Genomic DNA, 21889 nt, shown 5'->3' with positions numbered 1-21889 from the left:
GCTATCACATTAAAAGGGACCACACTACTTTTAAATGCCTTCCCTCCATTGGAAATAATGAGGGATGGGGCACCTACATTTGGGGCTCATAGAATTGGACCCCGTAGTCCAATCTTTTTGAAACTTGGAGGTTGTTTTGAGGAGAGGTACCAGATGCTATGCTGAAAGTTTGGTGCCTCTACCTCAAAAAAACACCAGCTGCTTATAACAGGCTATAGGTCATATAAGAAACAAGTAAGTAGTCTTTAAGGGAAGTTTGTCTACTATTGCTAATGCCATTGAGAAAATCCTTTCAGGTATTCCAGGATTTGATAGAACACAGATCTTTTAAAAAACCAAAAAAAACAAATTATATGCCTCTTCTTGTATGCATATAGGGGAGTGGGATGTCACTGAACAATTCTGTTTGATATGTTTATGGTACCTGGTAGGAAATGAGAGGCATATCCTTGCTAATCCATTCATTTCTGAATAAATACAGATTCACACACTCAGCAATGGAAATGAGGAAGAGCCAGTGTTACATAGCCAAGGCACGTTTGGATAATAAGTCTTGGCTCTGGGATTTCCTGCTGCAAGATAAACTCCCACCTCATTAGTATGCTTCCCATTTTACTTGGGAAAAGACAAATCAAAGCAGGAAGACTATCCAGCACCCCGACCCTATTCATGTTTCCTTAGAAATATCTCTGTGAGCTCAGTGGGGCTTAGTCCCTGAAGAAAGTGTGTGTAGAATTGCAACGGAGACCTCAAAAATACTTTTGAGAAAAATCCCCTTGGCAAGCAGAGTTAGGTAAAATGAGAAGAAGAGATGGTTTTTATACCCTGCTTTTCTCTGCCTCAAGAAGTCCCAAAGCAGTTTACAATCTCCTTCCCTTCCTCTCCCCACAACAGACACCTTGTGGGATAGGTGGGGCTGAGAACTTAGACTGGCCCAAGGTTACCCAGCAGGTTTAATAGGAAGGAGTGGCGAAATCAAACCCAGCTCTCCGTATTAGAGGCCACCGTTCTTAACCATTACACCACGCGGGCTTTGGTGAGGATTTTAGATTACAAAGATTAGGCCTGCAAATCCCAGGCATAATTTGAAAACAAATCCCACTGAATTTAATGTGACTGAAGCATTTAAATAAATCCTGGGGTCATAGACTGTATCCAGGTCCTGAACATCACATACTTGGGCCTTGTACATATTTGTAATATGTTTCCCCTTCCTATTTGTAATCTCCTGGGGAGGGGAGTTGCTAGCATGTGGAGGGGGAGGGGTCACGATGGGTGTGACAGTGTGGGGGAGGGGGTGCGTGGGTGGGCAGCTCGGGGGAGGGTATGCAGTGCAGGTTCATGAACAAATATTCTATTTCAAACCCAATCTTCCTCCTTGTGGTTGTTTGCCACAGTTTGTTTGGAGTTTTTTTCGGTGGCTGCTCCATCACTGTGGAACAATCTAAAAGATTATACTGAAGAAGTTCTGATCTTTCCAGCTTTCAGGAAAGTCTGCAAAAGAGGACTTTTAAAAAAACAGCTTTTGAAGGCACTTGATAAGGTTGCCATCCTCCAGGTGGTGGTACAAAGCTACCAGCCTCAAAACATCAAACAAGAAAAGCAAATAAGAGAAATATCTGTTGTGGAGAGAGAAGATATAGGAGATTGTAAGCCGCTCTGAGTGAAGGGTGGGTAATATATCTGCAATTCTTCTTTAGGGACGGTCCTGGTGAAATCTTTAAATAAATCCACTTTGTCCAAAAGTCTTCAGGGAAAGCAGCCAGCAGTTCAATACAGCTACAAGGTCGTACTGGTGCCCTCGTTTCGCTTTAGCTTTTTCCAGCTCTTTATAAGCAATTTTATACATCGGGTAAAAACGCCATACGCTTCAATCCAGAAAATTTCTGGATTATATCCTATGTCTTATTCCTGACGTATAAGATCGCTAATGAAGAGCTGGAAAAAGCTATACATCAGGAATAAGACATCGTTTTTTGCACGATTTAAGAGACCGAGTGACTGTGTTGTTTATTCATTAGCATAAAAGATTCCTCTGATCTATTTCTCTTTATTTATCCCTACGCGAAGTCGTCGTGACGCGTTCCAAAAGACCAACGGCCAGGAAAACGGCACAAGGAGGCTGGCGCATGCTCCCCGCCGCTCTTTCCCCGTCTCTTCGCACCCTCCTTTCTGACAGCGGTGACATCATAGCTTTGGCCGAGCGGGGCATTGTGGGCCGGGAGGGGCCGCCATTTTCGGTGAGGGAGAGAGAGAGAGAGAGGCGGAGCTAAGACAGCGCTGAGGGAAGCCGGGGAAGGATTTTTTCCCCCCCTCCTCCTCTTCTCGGCTGTGGCGGCGGCCGTAGTAATAGCGGCGGTGGCGAGGCCAGCCCCCGCGCCGCGACTGACAGCCGGCTCTTCCGGCCACGGCGGAGTGGTGATAGCCGGGGTGAGTGCTTGGCACGGCGGGCGTCCCTCCCTCCCTGACAGCCGGTCCGTCTCGTCCCCCCTCCCTCCCCTTCAGCGAAGCCGCCCATCTCTCATAGAGCATCGTCTGCCCCGCCGGGCGTCCCTCGAGCGTTGCCTGATGGAAACGAGTGGAGAGGGTGGGCGGCCCCGGGTGTGGGGAAGCTGTGAGCAGGGGCGCCCCCGATGGGGAGGGTGTGCTGGGAGCAGTCTGGGGGGGGAGGGGAGTTGCTAGCGTGTGGAGGGGGAGGGGTCACGGTGGGTGTGACAGTGTGGGGGAGGGGTACCGTGAGCAAGGGCGCCCCCAGTGGGGAGGGTATGCAATGCAGGTTCTGAGAGGGCTTGCATTCAGGGAGAGACGAAGATGTGTGGATGGGGAGGGGTAATTGTGGGGAGAGGGTGGGTGTGACAGGGAGGGGTGCATAGGTGCAAGCTTGGGGGGGGGGTACTGTGAGCAAAGGCACCCCCTATGGGGAGGGTATGCAATGCAGGTTCTGAGCAGGGGAGGGGGCTTGCATTCAGTGAGAGGTGAGGATAAGGAGGGGTAATTGTGGGGAGAGGATGGGTGTGACAGAGAGGGGGGAGGGGTGCGTGGCTGGGCAGCTTGGGGGGGGTACCATGAGCAAGGGCGCCCCCTATGGGGAGGGTGTGCTGGGGAGCAGTCTGAGGGGAGAGGGGAGTTGCTAGCGTGTGGAGGGGGAGGGGTCACGGTGGGTGTGACAGTGTGGGGGAGGGGTGCGTGGGTGGGCAGCTCGGGGAGAGGTACCGTGAACAAGGGCGCCCCCTTTGGGGAGGGTATGCAATGCAGGTTCTGGTCAGGGGAGAGGGCTTGCATTCAGGGAGAGATGAAGATGTGTGGATGGGGAGGGGTAATTGTGGGGGAGAGGGTGGGTGTGACAGGGAGGGGGGAGGGGTGCATAGGTGCAAGCTTGGGGGGTACCGTGAGCAAGGGCGCCCCCTATGGGGAGGGTATGCAGTGCAGGTTCTGAGCAGGGGAGGGGGCTTGCATTCAGTAAGAGGTGAGGATAGGGAGGGGTAATTGTGGGGAGAGGGTGGGTGTGACAGAGAGGGGGGAGGGGTGCGTGGCTGGGCAGCTTGGGGGGGTACCGTGAGCAAGGGCGCCCCCTATGGGGAGGGTGTGCTGGGGAGCAGTCTGAGGGGAGAGGGGAGTTGCTAGCGTGTGGAGGGGAAGGGGTCACGGTGGGTGTGACGGTGTGGGGGAAGGGGTGCGTGGGTGATCAGTTTTGGGGGGGGTACTGTGAGCAAGGACGCCCCCTGTAGGGAGGGTATGCAATGCCGGCTCTGAGCGGGGAAGGGGGGGACTTGCATTCAGGGAGAGTCGAGGATGTTTGGATGGGGAGGGGTAATTGTGGGGAGAGGGTGGGTGTGACACGGAGGGGGGAGGGGTGCATAGGTGCAAGCTTGGAGGGTACCGTGAGCAAGGGCGCCCCCTATGGGGAGGATATGGAGTGCAGGTTCTGAGCAGGGGAGGGGGCTTGCCTTCAGTAGGAGGTGAGGATGTGTGGATGGGGGGGGGCTAGCTGTGGGGAGAGGGTGGGGTATGACAGGGTGGGGGAGGGGTGCATAGTTGGGCAGTTTGGCAGGGGGTACCATGAGCAAGGGTGCCTCCTGTGGGGAGGGTATGCAGTGCAGTCTCTGAGCAGGGGAAGGGGCTCGCGTTCAGGGAGAGGCGAGGATGTGTGGATGGGGAGGGGTGATTGTGGGGAGAGGGTGGGTGTGACAGGGTGGGGGGAGGGGTGCGTGGGTGGGCAACTGGGGGGTACTGTGGGCAAGGGCACCCCCTGTGGGGAGGGTATGCAATGCAGGTTCTGACCAAGGGAGAGGGCTTGCATTCAGGGAGAGGCAAGAATGTCTGGATGAGGAGGGCTAGATGTGGGGAGAAAGGTTGTGAGCAAGTGTGCCCCCTATGGGGAGGGAATGCAGTGCAGGTTCTGACCAGGAGAGAGGGCCTGCATTCAGGGAGAGGGGAGGATGTGTGGATGGGGAGGGGAAATTGTGGGGGTTGGTGAGAAAGGTTGGGTGTAACAGTGGGGGGGAGGGAAGGAGAGGTGTTGGCTAGGAAGGAGGTCATTGGCAGGCTGATAGCCACTGGGCTTTGTGTCTCTCTCCTCCCCCCCCCTTTCCTTGTTGCGTCTCCTTTTCCCCATCGTCAATTACTCATTCTCAATAAAAGGCTTCAGCAGGCTCCTGTTAGCTGGCCTTGGCTGCTGCGGACTGACAAAATGGTCCTGTAATGTCACTGATGTTTGATTCCTAGCGGGTCGCTGCTCTACATAAGGGATGCAGGGGAGGAAGGAGGGATTTGATCTAGCAGGGGTCCCCAATCCCCGGGCCATGGACTGATACCAGGGCATGGACTGGTACCGGTCCGTGGCCTGTTAGCAACCAGGCTGTGGAGTGAGGCAGAGACCTTTGCCTACTCCTCATTTAAAGATGCCCATGGGAGGGCAGGGACGGGGTGTGGGTGTGGGGGCAGCCTGAGACAGGAAAAACCCCAGTACCTCCACCTTTCCTTCCACAAAACTGGTCCTTGGTGCCAAAAAAGTTGGGGGCCTCTGGTTTGCATGGAGGGCTTGGACTTTGTTCATCTCTTTTCCTGATAGAATCAAGCAGGAGTCCAGTGACAGGGACTCGGGAATACCTCTGGAGAAGTGGCCTATAAGTTTTCTAAGTAAATAAAGGTTAAAGAGAAATGCATCTTATTTTGTTAGTATTTAAACTGAACTGTACTAACCCATCTGGAGTTATCTCTGTTCTTGCCCTTTTCACATTTAATTTCCAGTCTGATACCTGGTCATACCCAGGGATGAGGAAATCCAATGAAAACCTAGGAATGAGCCCCAACCCCCATTATTTTTTTAGTTGCTGTGTGGACAGCTTTCTTCTAGATTGTTTGTTGTATTCTGGTGAAATGAGGAAGGAAGAGTGGGGAGGGGGGCTAATTTCTCTTTTTTTGTTTGTTTAAAGAGGCAGGGTCATCAGCCTGCTGCCTTCTCTTTCCTTTTTTAAAAAAGCTTTACAAGATTTTGAAAATGTGAAAACATCCCTCCCCCAGCATAAAACTTTGTTCTCTAAATTACTTGAGAAGGAAAGCTGTGATATCAGGTGTAAGATTAACTGTGTAACTCCTTCATGTGGCCTTAATTTTATGTGACATTTCACATAAACTGGGATACTCAGTTTTTGGACTATTAATGTCAAAACACGTAAAGGCCTTGACTGCTGAGTCCCTCGTTAGATCCATCTGGGACCAACCCTCATTAATGTATTGGATGAAAATACAAAAATAGTTAGGGCAGAGAACTTCTAAAAACAGTTTTTCTGGATTTCACACATGGTGCTAGCAATCCATGTGTAATGGTGACATTAAATTTAAAACGAACAGTAAATGAAATAAATGTCAGGTTGTGTGCTGTGATGTTTACAAAGGAAACATCAAAGCACGTTCAAATTAGATCAGTGTCTTCTAATTCCCCTCCCCATCTGTGTTTAAAAATGTGATGTAAATGTTTGAATTTAGCTTTGATTCCATAAATCTCGTTTGGAAGCTAAATCTTTATTCTAATAACTGCCAATGCTAGGCAGCAGGATGACTAAAGATATTAGAGGCATAGGACTTAAAGGCATCTGGAATAATAAATTCAGTGTTCATCACCAACAAAATTAAAGGAGATCCATTAGGCAAAGTCATAGCGTACACTAAGCCAGCACAACTGTTTTATGGCAAACATATTGCTTAACAGGAAACTGTGCTGAAATGACTTCAAATTTGAAGAAGCCAGGAACTGTATCTTAATAATGAAGACCAGTTTAGAAACTGAAGTTGAAATGGTTTGTTTTTCAGAACCGACGGCTTCACTAGTGCCTGTGTTCCATAGAAACATGACAGTAGAACTAATCAGTAGAATCTTCCATGGTATTAAAATATATATTTTCTAATACTACTGCTATAAAGGGTGAAAGACTTCTAGCAGTTGTAAAATATTAACACATTGTACACGATTCACGCTTGCTTTTTTATTAAGGTGAAATGAACAGCAGAGCTATTTTAGAAGGAAGAGGTTAAAACAGAAATCTAGGTCACTGGCATAAGGCTATCGGTACTTGCAGCTTCAAAGGAAGCATCTAAATATTTAACAAGAGCATAGAACAATATCTGGTGAACGTTTTAAAAAGATGAAGCGGGTTATAATATGAAAACGGGGTAATGCGGTATATGCTTTTCAAAATAAGGGAGCGGTTGCTGCTAGCTTTACATCCCAGGAGCTTTTTCCATAAGGGTCTGACAAAATCCTTACCTGTCTCTCTTCTTTTGTTCTTTATATATTGGCTTCTCTTGCTTAGTTGGGTGCCCTTGGGGTGTTTTATTGTCTCCTGTAATGCAGTCTCTGGCTTTTTACTGCAGGCCAGATTCCCTTTGGACATGAGGATTAGTGCAGCTACTGTTCAGTCTCCACCTTTCTGATTTGCCTTTGAGGCACAGTTAGCGTGTTTCTGGTGGGTAGCTGTGTTGGTCTACAGTAAAATAGCAAGATTTGAGTTCAGGGGCACCTCAAGAGACCAACAAGATTTTACATGGTATAAGGTTTTGAGTCAAGGGGAATGATGAAGCAAGCTTTGACCCCTGAAAGCTTATACCCCAGAAAATCTTGTTGGTTTTCAAGGTGCAACTGGACTTGAATCTTGTTTTCATTGTGAATCTTTATTATAGCACCATCTTTATGATACCACAGCTCCTATATATCTTACAACCATTTTCAACATATAAAATCTTCTCTTCTGTGTGTAGCAATATGAATCAAATCTCTAAAAAAAAGCTTGTAGGTTTCCTGCACTTAGGATCCTGACATTTTCTTGAAGTGGTAATCCAAGCTCCAGTTTTCACAACCCTCATGAAATGTGTGGCATTCCCACAGTTGTAATTCATTGAGGGATGTGAGGAGGAAGGACCGAGTTTTGGCTCTTGTACACAACACCATAAGCAATGCAATTCCCAGAGGGAGTTTGCCTTTATTACCAGACTGCTTTTTCTATATTGTGTTGCTAATGTGCATGCATAATTCATTGGTTTTCAGATGGTTGGCTGGATGATTTTTCTTTCAGATCACAAATTAGAAAAGGAATTCTTCTGGCAAATTTCTCTAAACAGCATTGTGACACTGAAAGAGGTTTTTTTGCAACATAATTTCTCTCTATTTTTGACCTGTGTTGGAGTGATGCTATTTTTTGTGGGCTGCTTTGGAAAATAACCTCTTATCAGAAATCACTTACTGCTGGCCATTCTTTAAACCAGGGGTCCTCAACCACCGGACCGTGGACCAGTACCGGTCCGTGACCTGCTAACAACCAGGCTGCGGAGTGAGGCAGAGGCACTGCCCCCACCAGCCTTGGACCTGGAATGAAAGAGGCAGCGTGGCCTCACTCCTTGCAGGGGAGTAGGCTAAGTAGCCTTGAAGTGAGACAGAGCAGCCCCACCACTCCTTCCGTCTGCCTAGGTCCTGGGCCAGAGGAAGGGGCAGTGCTGCTGTGACCTTAGCCTACCCCTCATTTATAGACCTCCACCAATCAGCTGATTGGCAGGGTCTTTAAATGGGAGGGGGAGGTAGACTGGCCTTCTGCTGCCTGGCCACCCAGCTGGTAGGCTGCAGAAACAGCCCCAGTCTCCCCCTCCTAAAGACCTCCATGGGGAACAGGGACGGGGGGGGGCACAGCTTGGGGCAGCAAAAACCCCAGCACCACCCCCTCTACCGGTTTGTGGAAAAATTGTCTTCCATGAAACCAGTCCCTGGTGCCAAAAAGGTTGGGAGCCACTTCAATGTTGAAATTGAAGCACAACTGAAGCTTACATAGTGTCTAGATGGAAAACTTCTGGTCCAAATGGTTTTTCAGCTATGAACCCATGGCAAGGACCTACTGTCTTGTCCTTAGTTCCCATCTGTTATATGTTGATGATAATAACTTACCTTATAGGGTTGTTTTAAAGATTAGTGAGAAAGTATGTGAAGCCTTTTGAATGTTCAGTAATGTGCTCTATGAATACTAAGTAGTAAAACAAAACTTTAAAAAAAGTATTCAGTTTCTTAGGCAAAATAAAAATGTTCTGTATAGTAGAAAGATCTAATGATAAAGATGTGTTACAGAGAAATACCCCATAATATATTGTGTAAGGTCCAGATTTCTATAGTCCTAGTCCTGTTGCAGTGCTTATTAGATGTCTCACCTTATAAAAAATTACAGTTAAAGATAAAAATAGCAATTAGGTGACAAATTGAATGCTACATGAAGGTTTTGCCTTAAGCAATCATACTCCTCACCAATAGAACCTTGATCAATCTATATTGTGTATTGGATCTATATGGTGTCAGATGTCTGTACCAAAAATAGTTTCTTTTTAACTAGTATTGTTTCTGTTGGCATGCACTATTTATACTGAACATTTTTGAAAAAGATCATTTATACATTTTTTAAAAAATCTTCAGATGCAGTTTACAATTTGTGTACAAATATATATGGAAGTGGATCCAACCGGACTTTATGCACAGGGTACCGAGAGTTGAGAAAGGTAACTTTTTCTCCCTCACCCCAAATACTAGAACTTGAGGGCAGCCAATGAAGCTGATGGATAGTAGATTCAGAACAGGCAAAAGGAATTACTTCCTTACTCAGCATGTGATTAAAATGGACTTTGCTGCCAGAAGATATAGTGATGGCCGCAAGCATAGACAGCTTTAAAAGAGAATTAGGCAGATTTATGGAGGATGAGCTCTATCATTGGATACTAGCCATGGTGACTGTAGGGAATCTCCACATTCAGAGGCAGTCAACCTCTGAATCCCCGAGTCAGGAGGCAACATTAGGGGGAGGCCTCAGTCTCTATGCCCTGTTGTTGGCCCTCCAGAGAAATTGGTTGGGCGCCTTGTGAGACAGGATGCTAGACTAGATGGACCCAATGATCTGATCCTGGAGGGTTCTTATGTTTTTTACACTTCACTGGTAAAAAACGCAAGTATATGGAGGTCGCTTTTGACCTCCATCAAGGCTTTGCTAGTGTTCAGTGGAAATACATGATCAAAAGCAATGAGGAATGACAGGTGTTGTAAGGAAGGGATTTAGGTGAGATTGAGTGGAAAAGTTGGCTGGATCCAATTTATGGTTTGCTCCAAAGGCTTAAGCAAAAAAATGCCCTCAGATATAAACTTTCTGGTTTATAGTCAATAGAACGAATCCCAGTTTGTTGTTTTGCTGTGGTTCTGACCTTAAAACAAACCACGGCTTGTTTGGAACTGAAACATCTTCAGTTTCCTAGTTGTATGCCAGGAAGAGAGAGAGCACGTGAGCCAGAGGACTTTTCCACTCGTTCTTCTCACTAACAAACTGTAGTTTGGTCTTGATGCATGAATTCAGCCACTTAGTCATTTGAAATTCTGTTACATAAAAACATCAGAATGTCTAAAGGGGATTTTAAAAACAGCAGGTGGTGTAAAATCAGCTCATGGAATTGGTTGGGGGAGCATAAAGGCAGTTCAGCAACTACAAAATGATGACTCAAAAGGTATTGTACTTGGATTTAACATTGTTCAACAGTGACTAAAATCTTGGAGTGGTCTTACTGTCATTCTACACACTTCTGGGAATTTGCACTTTGTGCAGAAGGGGAAATACAGAGGCTGGGGATATGGAGGGCCAGGCATGCTTTTCACTTACTCGATTCTGCATCTAGATCAGTGGTCCCCAACCTTTTTAGCACCAGGGACCAGTTTTGTGGAAGACAGTTTTTCTAGGGACTGGTGTGTGTATGTGATGGTTTCGGAATGATACAATTGTGCGCTTCATTTTTATTAGTTTGGTGTGGTGGTTAAGTGTGTGGACTCTTATCTTGAAGAACTGGGTTTGATTTACCACTCCTTCACTTGCAGCTGCTGGAATGCCCTTGGGTCAGCCATAGCTCTCGTAGAAATTGTCCTTGAAAGGGCAGCTTCTGGGAGAGCTCTCTCAGCCCCACCCACCTCACAGGGTGTCTGTTGTGGGGGAGGAAGGTAAAGGAGATTGTGAGCCGTTCGGAGTGGAGGGCAGGATATAAATCCAATGTCATCTTATTATTATTACTACATTGTATTATATAATGAAATAATTATACAACTCACGGCCCAGTTGCTAACAGGCCACAGACCGGGACCGGTCCATGGACCGGGGGTTGGGGACCCCTGATCTAGATGGTCAACATTTCCTCACTAGTTGCATTTGTAGTTTTGCATTGTTTTCTGCTTCTGTAGAGAATAAACTATGAAATCAGTTAAATGTGCACAAATCTGCACATCCACGTTTTCTCTCAGCAGGAAATGAGCAAGTAATAGGCAGTAGGGACAAATGGATAAGGAAACTGGCTGAAGGTAATGAGTGAGGACTTTCCTGCAAAAACATCAGTTGCACATCCTGATCGCTTGTACTTTTTTGCAGGCACAAACTGGCATGGTGAAAATATATCTCAGCAACATTAAGGGCTAGGGTCTTGCTTTAAAAAAAGAGATTATACACTGTTTGTCGGACTGCTAGCTCTTTGGGTGCTACTGTTGTTATTGTCTGTGATTGTCTCCCCCTGGAAATCCTTCTCTGCTTTTGCCTAGTCTCAGTGAATGATTGGGGGCGGGGAGGGGAAGGAAGGAAGGAAGGAAATAACGGCATTAAATAAGCTGAAGGGGGTAAAGCATCCTGCACAGAGCATACTTGAGACTTAAAAATACTTAAGTGTCTTATAGGGTCATACTATTGAAGTAGCACTTTCAAGTATAGCTGATTATAAAAATGTCCAGAGTCCACGGTGGTGGAAAGTGCTGCCAAGTCACAGCTGACTTAATGGCAACCCTGTAGGTTTTTCAGAGCAAGAGATGAACGAAGGTGGTTTGCCATTGCCTATATAGCAATGCTGAACTTCCTTGGTGGTCTTCCATCCAAGTACTAGCCAACAGGGCTTTGTTTTGCAGAAAAGCCCAGCAGGAACTCATTTGCATATTAGGCCACACCCCTGATGCCACCCTTGTTTTGCACAGGACTTTTTGGCAGAAAAAGCCCCACAGGAACTCATTTGCATATGAGGCCATGTCCCCTGATGCCAAGCCAGCCAGAGCTGTGTTCCTGTGCATTTCTGCTAAAAAAAAGCCCTGCTAACCAAGGCTGCCCCTGCTTAGCTTCTGAGATCTTACAAGGTTGGGCTAGCCTGGGCCATTCAGGTACAGTTGTCCTTTCTTGACTAGTGTTGTTGACGGGTCACAAGGGTGCCTCTGAGACCTGTTTTCTAGAAAGATACTTTTTCATGATGTGGAACAGCTTTGCACAGGCAATACCTATGAATTTGAAAGTACTCATTTGTGTGCTGCCAATTTGTGTGATGCCAGTAGACTTCACTGACGCACAGAAGTATAATGCATGGAAGCATTGTCCATTTTAAGGCACATTATTAAGTACCTGAAGTATTTCATTATATTATATATGTATGCCTTGATGCGACAAGGGACAGCTGCATGTGGACGGAGGCTTCTGGTTGCTCAGCTGCTACAGTTCCCACCTGCAGAGCAAGGCTTATTTGGCCCCACTGAGCATTCTCATTGTGCACATCTTTTAGTGTGGATGGAGATTTACATGCCCATCTGGGACTGCTAGCTGTTTTGTGTAACAAGAGCTGGATTGTGCCATAGGTTTCTTGTCAGCTAAGTGGTAGTGGAAAGTGTCCTCAGGTCGCAGCTGACTTAGAGCAACTCCATAGGGTTTTCAAGGCAAGAGACATTCAGAGGTTGTTTCTCCATGGCCTGCTTCTGCGTCACAGCCCCTGGACTTCGTCTGTGGTCTCCCATCCAAATAGTAACCAGGGCAGATCCCAGTTAGCTTCTGAGATATGATAAGTTCAGGCTAGCATGGACCATCCAGGTCAGGATATCAGCTAACTACACACATAATAGATCCAGATGGGTAGCCATGTTGGTCTGAAGCAACAGAATAATGTTTTGAGTCCTGTTGCACCTTAAGACCAACAAAGTTTAATTCCGGGCAGTGTTCCTTCTAAGCTGAGTTAATGTGAGCTAGCTCACAGTGTTTTAGCCTCTGGGTCACACACTTCTGTCTTAGCTCAGGAAAAATGGCCCCAGGACAAACTAATTTATGCAGTAGCTCACAACTTTAATGCCATTAGCTCACAAAGTAGAATTTTTGCTCACAAGACATCAAAGCTTAGAGGGAATATTGATTCTGGGTATAAACTTTTGTGTGCATGCCCACTTCTTCAGATTGAAGATTGATCTACACAAAGAATATTTATACTGACTTATATATGTTAATCATCTGTGTAATAAAAATGGCAGCGAAATTAACAATTTTGTATTGTACGACATGCACAATATTACTAGCATATACTCTGCAGTAGGCTTTTTCTCGACATGATAAAGGTTTTAAAACAAGTATTCAGTGTCTTAAAATTAAGACTAAACATAAAGCTAGGTAACTTTACAGGTTCTTGGAAATCTGTATTTGTAAAAGTGGGTTAAGATGTTGAAATACTGGTTTAAATAATCTTAGCAAAACATTGGCGGGCTTAAACTAGCTGCTGTTTTCCTGCTCTTTCTTAGTAGAGAGATGCTACAAATAGTCACTTGACAATTTAAAAACTTTTTTATTTAGCGTACATAATAGGTTGGTTTCTTTTGCTGGCTCTATTACTGGTACATACTTGGGGGTTTAGTCAAAATTTAGAAATGTCAGGTGGAGCTGTTGATGGGATTTTACATAATGAACACAGTGAGAAACTTGAAAGATAGTGTATGCCAGACATGACTGTTGGATGTGCGAGACTCCTGTAACACCACTTAGTGTATTTCTGGTGTGAGACTGAAGTAGCCATCTATGTCTTAAAAGAGAAAAAATTCCTGACGCTAGTGATAGAGATATGGTCCTTTGGAAGTGAGGCATAGCATTTCACAGTAATCTGCTTTTGCTGTAGCTTTTAAAAATCAACTATTATTTTTTTACCCTTTTATCATGAGTCTTGTATGTTGGACTCTGTGCCCTTCATGAGGATTTATTTTCAGGAAATAGTTTTTGGCAGATAAGGGAAGTGTGGTAAGTCTCACTTCTCTTCCTTGGTTTATCAGTCATCCGAGACTTTCAGATCAGTGGGGGATGACCAAGTATCTTGGTATTTCTAATTAAAGAACAAATCTGAAATTCACTCCCTTCTCTTGCTTTTCCAGCTGGAGAACCAGATTCTTTTCTGGGTAGTTCTAAGCAGAATGAGCCATTGTGAATATGCTGTGCTGTCCCACAGGCAAGAACGCCTTTCCTGACCTCTACATACCACAGGACTAACCCATTGGTTAGGATCCTCAGGTCGGTTGTGGCATCCCACCCACTCAGTTGCAGGCATCTCTAGAGCTGTTACTTTTTGTCACCTCTTGGAAGGACCTGCTATATAGTGTTCACTAGAGCAAGGGAGCTACACCTTCATATTTCTTGACGCACATTAAGAGACATCGGTCAGTATGGAGAGGCTACTGAAGAGTGGAGAAAATTTGTCCATGGCTGGTCTCTGCGTCCTATGTGAGAATTTATTTTTAGGAAATAGTTTTTGACAGATAAGGGAAGTGTGGTAAGTCTCACTTCTCCTGGAGAATGAGGAACACACCTTAGGCAATAACGCCTTTCTTGACCTTAGGTGTGTTCCTCATTATGGAATATCTTCTGTTGTTGGGTTTGTGTTTTCTGTCCCTAATTCTCATAGGAGCTAGATCCACTCAGCTTTTTCACTCAGACTTATCTGATCCCACTCCTTGCTTTCTCTCCTGCTCCGCATTGTACATGTTTTTTTTTTTTCTCTAGGCAGGTCTCATGATCTTCAGCACACCATTTTGATGGTCAAAAGGGACACCTCCTCCCCTTTTCACCAGGAGAAAAGGTGACTGGACTGAGCCCTTGGCCTGTTGCCCTCAGTCTTGCGTCAACGTGGCAGATGCGGTTCAATGTGGCCAAGTGCAAAGTAATGCACATTGGGGCTAAGAATCCCAGCTACAAATACAAGTTGATGGGGTGTGAACTGGCAGAGACTGATCAAGAGAGAGATCTTGGGGTCATGATAGATAACTCACTGAAAGTGTCAAGACAGTGTGCGTTTGCAATAAAAAAGGCCAATGCCATGCTGGGAATTATTAGGAAGGGAATTGAAAACAAATCAGCCAGTATCATAATGCCCCTGTATAAATCGATGGTGCGGTCTCATTTGGAGTACTGTGTGCAGTTCTGGTCGCCGCACCTCAAAAAGGATATTATAGCTTTAGAGAAGGTGCAGAGAAGGGCAACTAGAATGATTAAAGGGCTGGAGCACTTTCCCTATGAAGAAAGGTTGAAACGCTTGGGACTCTTTAGCTTGGAGAAACGTCGACTGCGGGGTGACATGATAGAGGTTTACAAGATAATGCATGGAATGGAGAAAGTAGAGAAAGAAGTACTTTTCTCCCTTTCTCACAATACAAGAACTCGTGGGCATTCGATGAAATTGCTGAGCAGACAGGTTAAGACGGATAAAAGGAAGTACTTCTTCACCCAAAGGGTGATTAACATGTGGAATTCACTGCCACAGGAGGTGGTGGCGGCCACAAGTATAGCCACCTTCAAGAGGGGTTTAGATAAAAATATGGAGCACAGGTCCATCAGTGGCTATTAGCCACAGTGTATGGAGCACAGGTCCACCAGTGGCTATTAGCCACAGTGTATGTGTGTATATAACATTTTTTGCCACTGTGTGACACAGAGTGTTGGACTTGATGGGCCGTTGGCCTGATCCAACATGGCTTCTCTTATGTTCTTATGTTCTTTGCTTTGGCACAGATGATGTTGTAATTCTGGGTCCCCCTTTGTCACAGATGGCTGGGATGTCATGTGCTTGCAGCTCATTGTATCCCATGTCTGCGAATGTTGGACATAGATAGTAGAGATGCAGAACTTGTCCTTTCTGTGGGTTGGGAACGTACAGCAGAGAGTTAACATCTAGTATTATCTAGATTAGAGAGAAATGTAAAGGATTTGGTACTTGCTTACTGTTAGTGATGTTGCAATGAGTTACTGCCTATTTAAGAACATAAGAGAAGCCATGTTGGATCAGGCCAATGGCCCATCCAGTCCAAGACACTGTGTCACACATTGGCAAAAAAAAATTATATACACACACACATATATACACACTGTGGCTAATAGCCACTGATGGACCACTGCTCCATATTTTTATCTAACCCCCTCTTGAAGCTGGCTATGCTTGTAGCTGCCACCACCTCCCGTGGCAGTGAATTCCACAAGTTAATCACCCTTGGGGTGAAGAAGTACTTCCGTTTTAACCCGACTGCTCAGCAATTTCATCGAATGCCCACTAGTTCTTGTATTGTAAGAAAGGGAGAAAAGTACTTCTTTCTCTGCTTTCTCCATCCCATGCATTATCTTGTAAACATCTATCACGTCTCCCCGCAGTTGACGTTTCTCCAAGCTAAAGAGCCCCAACCTTTCTTCATAGGGAAAGTGTTCCAACCCTTTAATCATTCTAGTTGCCCTTGTCTGGACTTTTTCCAATGCAATGCTATATCCTTTTTGAGGTGCAGTGACAAGAATTGCACACAGTATTCCAAATGAGACCGCACCATCGATTTATACAGGGGCATTATGATACTGGCTGATTTTATATTTTCCCTACAAATCCTTCATTTGACAGATCTTTCCCACATTCAGTTCCAAAGTTGCTTCCAAATAATGTGTTGAACTTTCAAATAGTTAGCGTTTGGGCTAATATAAGACTCAGATGTAGCTAACAAAGAAGAAAACTTTAAAACAGCTATTTACATTAAAACGTTTATATCCTGCTTTTCTCCCAATCAGTAAGATTCAAGGTGCTGACATTATAAAAAGTAGTTGAAATTTCAGCTCACAAACATGCAATACAAAGAAAAAGAAGAAAGCAAGCCATCGTAACTGACTGCCAATACTTCCTCTAAGCTGTGGAGTCTTGTGAGCAAAAATTCTACTTAGTGAGCTACTGGCAATAAAGTTGTGAGCAAGCGATTTGGCAACTGCATAAATTAGTTTGCTCTGGAGCCATCCTTTCTGAGCTAAGACAAAAATGTGTGAGCTGGAAGCTAAAAAACTGTGAACTAGCTCACACTAACACAGCTTAGAGGGAACATTGCCTGCCACTCCCAGACACCAAAGGCACGCTGGAAAAAAGCTGAGGCTTAAAAATGCTTCAGAGATCTTTGCCAAGTTGGAGCCTTCCTGAATTCTTGGGAAGGCTGCTCCATACAACACGAGCATCCGCTAAAAAACCCAAGAAGAAATAGTTCTCACTGACCTGAGTGGAGGAACTTGTTTTTTTTTAAATACCCTGCTTTTCTCGAACTTAAAGTGGCTTTCAATAACCTTCCCTTCCTCTCCCCATAAGAGGAACCTTGTGAGGTAGGTGGGGCGGGGAGAGTTCTGTGACTGGAACAAGGTCACCAAAGAGGATTGATGCGAAGGAATGGGGAATCAAACCCAGCTCTTCAAATTAGAGTCTGCCTCTCTTAACCGTTATACCACGCTGGCTCTAATTTGGAACTAACAGCCCCCATTCTGAGCTGCCTTATAGGTGCACATGGATGGAGGCAGCCCTGCAAATACGAGGACCCCATGTTGTGAAAGGCCTTGAATTAAACACTAAAGCAGATTGGAAGCCAATACAGTGAACTTAAACTTGGGGTAATGTTCACAAAATGCTTCACCCTATCAACAGTTTAGCTGTCACAATCTGCACCAGTTGTAGATTCAGTACAATCTTCAAGGTCATAGCCTGGCCTCAAAGGAACCACAAGTATTACTAGTTTGTGTGAATCTTAAGAAACAGACAATTTCCTTGCCATATTAAGTTGCGGGGTGGGAAAGAGGCTCTTTTTGCCACTAGGCTTTCCTGGTAGAAGGGCTGGATCTGACAGAACTCCCATTCTCTTGACTGAATCTGGCAACAATAATTTTATTTATGTTATTTAAATTTCTGTACCCTTCCTTTCTCCCCGATGGGGATTCAAAGCAGTTTATGCAATATTCATATCTCCTCCATTTTACCCTCAGAGCAACCCTGTGGGATAGGGTTAGGCTGAGAGAGTATGACTGTCCCAAGGTCACCCAGCAAAACTTCCATGGCGTGAGTGGGGATTTGAACCCAGATCTCCCAGTTACCAGTCTGACAGTCTCAACCAGTACAACCACACCATCCAGGGTATGTCATACTGTTCAGAATATGTAAATGGATTCAGTTGCTTCTGGAGTGATGTATAGCTGGGTGATCATCGGCATTTTTACATCACCCCACTCCAGGACTTTGGATGTTCTTGGTCAGTAATCTTACACAGATGTTAAATATCCATCAATGACAATAATGAGCCCTGTGGAATTTTGCAAGAGACCTCCCATGCAGCAGAGGCTGCATTATAAGCTACATTTAAAGAAGGATATAGACAAGCTGGAATGGGTCCAGAGGAAGGTGACAAAGATTATGAAGGACTTGGAGACCATGTCCTATGAAGAAAAGTTGAAGGAGTTGGGGATGTTTAGCCTGGAGAGGAGGCAGCTGAGAGGTGATATGATCACCATTTTCAAGTATTTGGAGGACTGTCATATAGAGGATGGTACAGAATTGTGTTCTGTGGTCATGGAAGGTCGGACCAGAACCAACTGGTTGAAATTAAATCAAGAGTTTCTGGCTCAACATTAGGAAGAACTTCCTGACGGAGCGATTCCTCAGTGGAACAGGCTTCCTCAGGAAGTGGTGGGCTCTCCTTCCTTGGAGGTTTTTAACCAGAGGCTAGCGATGCTGATCCTGTGAACTTAGGGGCATTTGTGAATTTTCTGCATTGTGCAGGGGGTTGGAGTAGATGGCTCTGGAGGTCCTTTTCAACTCATTGATTCCATGATTATCAGTAACCACTTCCTGCATATGGTCGGATAAGAAAATGCGGGCATTATTTTAGACCCACACCTCTAACATTATTGCCATGCTCTCTAGGCCTTTTGAAAGAATTGCATGGTTTATAGCAGGGGTCCCCAGCATGGTGCTCATTGGCATCATGATGCCCACCAAGAGTTTTTAGAAAGTGGGCAAGTCCAGGTGGAGATCTGATTATCTGTGTTTTTTTTTTAAAAAAAAAAAATCAGTTCAGCAGCAGCTGCCATTATAGCATAAATATCTTTGCTGCCTGACTAAAGGTCAGCTGTGTGTATGCAAGAAAATATTTTAAACTAATATGTTCATTTTAAAAGGCATCCGGTAAAGTCGAGTTTCTGTCTGGAATACTGAATAATTACTGGTATATTGTGCATAACCTCACTCTCTTGCATTTTGTTGTTGGCTTCGCCTGCTGTGGCAGCCACCCTGTTGTGGTGGTGCCCAACACCCTGTTTCAAAATTCCAAAAATGCCTGCAGGCTCAAAAAAGATTGGGGACCCCTGGTCTATAGTATTGGCAGTGGCTAATAAATCCAGCAGGATTAACGAAGAAGCATTGTCTCTGTCTATCTGAATATGGAAATCATCCACCGGAGCTATCTCTGTGCCATGCTCAGGACTGAAGCCAGACTGAAAAGGGTCAAGGGCAGATGAGACATCCAGAAACTCCTGAGGTTGCTTTGCCACCACATGTTCAATTAATTTCTTCCTGAAGGCAGATTTGAAACTGGCCTGGATCCCTTTAGCCAGTGAAAGTTTCTTAATGACTGGACAAATTAAACCAATAAAGTACAACAGACGTAAGCGAAAATGGATTATAGAAAGGACAGTAAGCAGTTTAATACATGTTAATCTTAGATCTTCAAGACAGACCAATAACTAAAAAAAGGAAAAATACAGCCAAGTGTTTACGCAAGGAGCCAAAAATATTATCCTGAACAGGACAATTTTCTATCTTGACAGTGACATGCCCAGGAGGGCATACTTGATGGTTTTCTTTGGGAGGGAGACTCATCATCTTTTTCTGGTGTTTCCAGTGCTGTTGAAAACTGCTGAAGTTCAACTGTCTTTCTGGAAAAAAATTGTGGGCATACAAGCTAAATGAGATTGAAGTTCAGCAGCCAAGCCGGCTGTTCAGGTTACTGATTGTGCGGAAAGCTAGTTTTGTCACATGGAAGCCATTTGGAAGTCCAGCTGCTAGACAACTCAGCAACTTTAAGTCTTAGTTTGATGTGTTATGAAATGATAATAAAGTTCTGGAGGGAAGCTGTATGGCTAGGCTTACTGGTGAATGATAGAAGCATGGTAGAAGTATTGCTGTTCTGATAATCCAGGCTCTTGAAATTATTGAACACTGGAAAACAACTGATTCCTAGCAGTAAGGGCTTTAATTGTTTTCTGGAATGTGCATGGAAGAGGTCTCTCAGGAATTACGGTAAGTCCATAAATGCTGTGTTGGTAACAAGAGCCTATTTTGTACACGTGATCACGTCTATGAGACAATGGGTACAGTGAAAAATACCTTGATGTACCAGCTAGAATGGATTCTTGGCATCCTTTGTTCTCCAGGATAAACTGAAAATTCAGAAGTAAAGTGTTATAATTGGCCTGAGTAGGAAACTTTGCCCCCTAAAGTGACTCAACATATGCAATTAATATCTTCAGCTTGGCTCTGTTTATCTGTTTTGTTGCTAAAAATACTTTTTGTGTTTAGCCATATTTTTGGGCAGCTGCAGTCACCAGTAAGCCCATATGATGCTGGAGCAACATGCCTAATAACTATTAAATTGGGCTTTGTCATCCTTATCTATATGTGGTTTCCTAAATATCTTTCAGTAGTGTTAATTTTAAGCCTTACATTTTATTTAAAAGTGCTCAGAAGGCTATCATACTGAAAATGGTCCCAGATTTTCAGATTTGAGAGCTGAATTGATTTTCCATTGCTTTAAGCAGGATTCTCTATTTAGAAGCTAAAGTCTTCTTGGTTTCTAAGAGATGGAGATAAACGAGTAGCTTTGCATATGGCTTCATTTTTGGCAGCTGTAGTGAAATCACATTTTAATTTATTAGGCTTTTCACCCACCCTCCTCAACAACCAGGCTCAAGGTGGCTTACAACAGCATAAGCATACATATACCAATTAAAACATGAATGAATCATGGAGTCAGAAGGGACCTCCAGGGTCATCTAGTCCAACCCCCGGAACCATGCCAGGAATTCACAAATACCTCCCCACTCCCAACACACACTCAGTGGCTTCCATTCCATGCCCAGAAGATGACCAAACCCTCCAGGATTCCTGGCCAAACTGTCCTGGAGAAAAATTGCTGCCTGACCACAAAGTGGTAAGCACCATTTCTTGGGCTTGTAATAAAGGGCACCAAGAACTAAGCCCTGAGGCGACCCTTCCCGCCCTCCTTCTCATGATCTGCCCAAGTTCACAGGATCTTCATCGCTGTCAGAGGGCCATCTAGCCTCTCTTTGAAAACCTCCAAGGAAGGAGAGCCCACCACCTCCCAAGGAGGAAGACTCTTCCACTGAGGAACCGCTCTAACGGTCAGGAAGTTCTTACTAATGTTTAGTTGAAAACTCTTCTGATTTAATTTCCACCCGTTGGTTCTGGTCCGACCTTCTGGGACCACAGAAAACAGCTCCGCACCGTCCTCTAACTTGGATCTGCCTGGCCCAGTCTCTCGCAGCCCCACAACTAGAGAGGCTGGGAGCTGAGCTGTTCTAATCCAGACGAGAGCCATAAGAGCTCCCTCCCGTCCTCAGAAGGATCCGGTCCCCGCCCATTACATGATAGCAATTTAAAATCAATACCACATTTCACACTATTGTCCACATTGTAACTCAGGTAGCAAATCTTCCCTTTTAGTGTCTGATGACTCCCTGCTTTTGACTTCTGTCATGAAAACTAATTAAGGAGGAGGAGGATGGTCCCAATTGCTATGACAGTGATGCTTGTTCATTTGGGGCAAGCATGCTGCAAGTCAAATCTGAAACGTGATGAAACAGCAGTGCACAAGCAGCATTCCTTTCTATCTCTTTCCTCTGCTTCCTTAGTATAATTTGGATATTGTATATTGAGTTAGGGAACAGGCCATGACTCTGGAAAGATAGGAACGTGAGTCTGATACTGTGCTAGGCAGCCAACACCACACTGGCCTTCAATTCCTCAGTGGGCATTCTGTTATTCTCTGCTGTCTCCACGATAGGCTGTTGGGCTCACCAACCTCTAGGTAGCACCTGGAGATCTCCCACTGTTACAGTTGCTCTCCAGATGACAAAGATCAGTTCCTGTCGAGAAAATGGCTGTTTTGAGGGGTGGGACTGTATGGCATTATACCATGCTGAGGCGCCTCTCCTCCCCAGGCTCCACCTACAAAATCCCCAGGGCTTTCCAACCCAGAGCTGGCAAC

The 21889-nt window shown here is 45.0% G+C and overlaps 1 protein-coding gene across 8 annotated transcripts in view; it reads left to right on the top strand.

Moving 5' to 3' along the window:
* The first annotated feature begins 2225 nt into the window (after positions 1-2225).
* The window catches only part of KLC1 (kinesin light chain 1), a 79834-nt gene continuing 60170 nt past the window's right edge, over positions 2226-21889 (top strand). For all 8 annotated transcript variants that reach the window (XM_060263126.1, XM_060263124.1, XM_060263125.1 and 5 more), the window contains exon 1: positions 2226-2430. The gene's annotated coding sequence lies outside the window, so the exon portion shown is untranslated. The remainder of the gene's footprint in view (positions 2431-21889) is intronic.

Source organism: Heteronotia binoei, chromosome 21 (genome assembly GCF_032191835.1).
Source record: "Heteronotia binoei isolate CCM8104 ecotype False Entrance Well chromosome 21, APGP_CSIRO_Hbin_v1, whole genome shotgun sequence".
Classification (NCBI taxonomy): domain Eukaryota; kingdom Metazoa; phylum Chordata; class Lepidosauria; order Squamata; family Gekkonidae; genus Heteronotia; species Heteronotia binoei.
Note: the sequence above shows the minus strand (reverse complement) of the source record. Positions and strands in the feature narration are given on the sequence as shown.